General features: G+C 36.5%; 1 protein-coding gene and 1 long non-coding RNA gene across 2 annotated transcripts in view; both read right to left on the bottom strand.

Annotated features, from left to right (window-relative positions):
• LOC102207503 (myelin-associated glycoprotein-like) overlaps positions 1-1,581 on the bottom strand; it is a 15,084-nt gene that overhangs the window by 4,001 nt on the left and 9,502 nt on the right. The window lies entirely within an intron of this gene.
• Positions 1,134-1,581, bottom strand: LOC102207295 (uncharacterized). Its single transcript, XR_312377.1, has 3 exons — positions 1,520-1,581; positions 1,351-1,414; positions 1,134-1,257 (listed from the first exon to the last, which is right to left on the bottom strand). It is a non-coding gene; the product is annotated as an uncharacterized LOC102207295 (long non-coding RNA).

Below are 1,581 nucleotides of genomic sequence, written 5' to 3'. Positions count from 1 at the left end.
CAAATGTTTCAAGTCTATTATCAAATGTGCCCCATTTTATACACAAACATTGAAATTAGGCACACGGTTCTGAAAATACAAAGTCATGTATCAACATCATGACTCCAAACTGCTACACTCTCCACTGGTCTCACTCAAATAATGTAAATCAGGCAAATGATATAGTTCAGGCAAATCTCTGAATACACGGCTGCCTTTCCCAAGACAGCCTCAAGAATGAAGGAGGAGATACCAGAAGACAGGCTGTTACACAAAGAAAGCTAGGCAGGCCATAAAAGTAATACCAGCAGGACTGGCATCTCTTCCTTTCTATTCCACTTGGGCATATTTATGATTAAGTTATTAGAAACAGGCTCCAAAACGGTGGCATGAAGGCCCAACATCCTTTAGCGGAACCTGTGCTGACAGACCAGCATTATCCACCTTAACTGGTTTTTGATAACTCATGACACAAATAATAAAAGACATGATTGAACTCAAATAATGAACAAAATAGTTATTGACTTAGCTAACTTAATAATTCATCTTAAGGGTAAATAATTGATAGCACATTACTGTCAGACACTATGCTGCAATAATAACTCAGAATTATTATTATTAGTTATTATTAAAAATGATCTATTTCTTATATTTTGTTACATAAGAAATTATTTAGGGCAGCACTGTGGTGGAGTGGCTGGCACTGTTGCCTTGCCTCACAGCAAGAAGGTCCTGAGTCTCCACCACCTGACCGGGCCTTTCTATGTGGAGGTTGCATGTTCTCCCTGTGTTTGCATGGGTTCTCTCTGGGTACTCTGGCTTCCTCTCACAGTCCAAAGACATGCAGTTAGTGGGGTTGGTCTAAATTACCCGTAGGTGTGAATGTGAGTACGAATGGTTGCCTGACTCTATGTGTTAGCCCCCCCCCCCCATTTTTTTATTACACTCATTTATATAATGAGTTAAATAAAAATCAAAAGCTTAAATATGTTTAGTAACCAGACAACTTTGGTATTATTAGAGTACTTTATTGGTAATAATTCAAAGCACATCATTTGATAACAAGTAAAGAAATCCTCTGAGAGCAACAAGCACAATTTTAAAGATTAGTATTTACTTAATTGTGTTTTAGAAAGAAAATGACAGATGACAGAAATAAACAATTAATATTTCAAATTGTTTAAGGTTTTTCTTTTTTCTTGACTCATATAACAACATGGACTGAAGCTGATCTTCCACACGCTACACATTGTTGTATATTGAGTCATCGCAGTCAGTCTAGACAGAGAAACAAGATTAATTCACTCACTTTGTTTATGCATGCACATTATGAATGAATTATTGAAAAAAAAAATCATTACTTGTCCCTACATTGCCATAGAGATGATCATTGGCATAAATGTCAGAACAAGACATATCCTTCCTGTCCTCTTTCCTGCAGAAAGAATGCAAAAACATTAAATCAAGTTACACATCTTCTTAAATCATATTTAATCACAAGTGAGATTGTTTGTTTAAACTTAAGATGAAGAATCAAAACCTTTTTGTTGGGGCATAACGAGGGAGCTCCACAGGTCTCTCTGCTTTCATGGTGCCCAAGTC

The sequence above is a fragment of the Pundamilia nyererei genome, unplaced genomic scaffold (assembly GCF_000239375.1).
Source record: "Pundamilia nyererei isolate P.nyererei 1_Seehausen unplaced genomic scaffold, PunNye1.0 scaffold00508, whole genome shotgun sequence".
NCBI classification, from domain to species: Eukaryota; Metazoa; Chordata; class Actinopteri; order Cichliformes; family Cichlidae; genus Pundamilia; species Pundamilia nyererei.
Note: the sequence above shows the minus strand (reverse complement) of the source record. Positions and strands in the feature narration are given on the sequence as shown.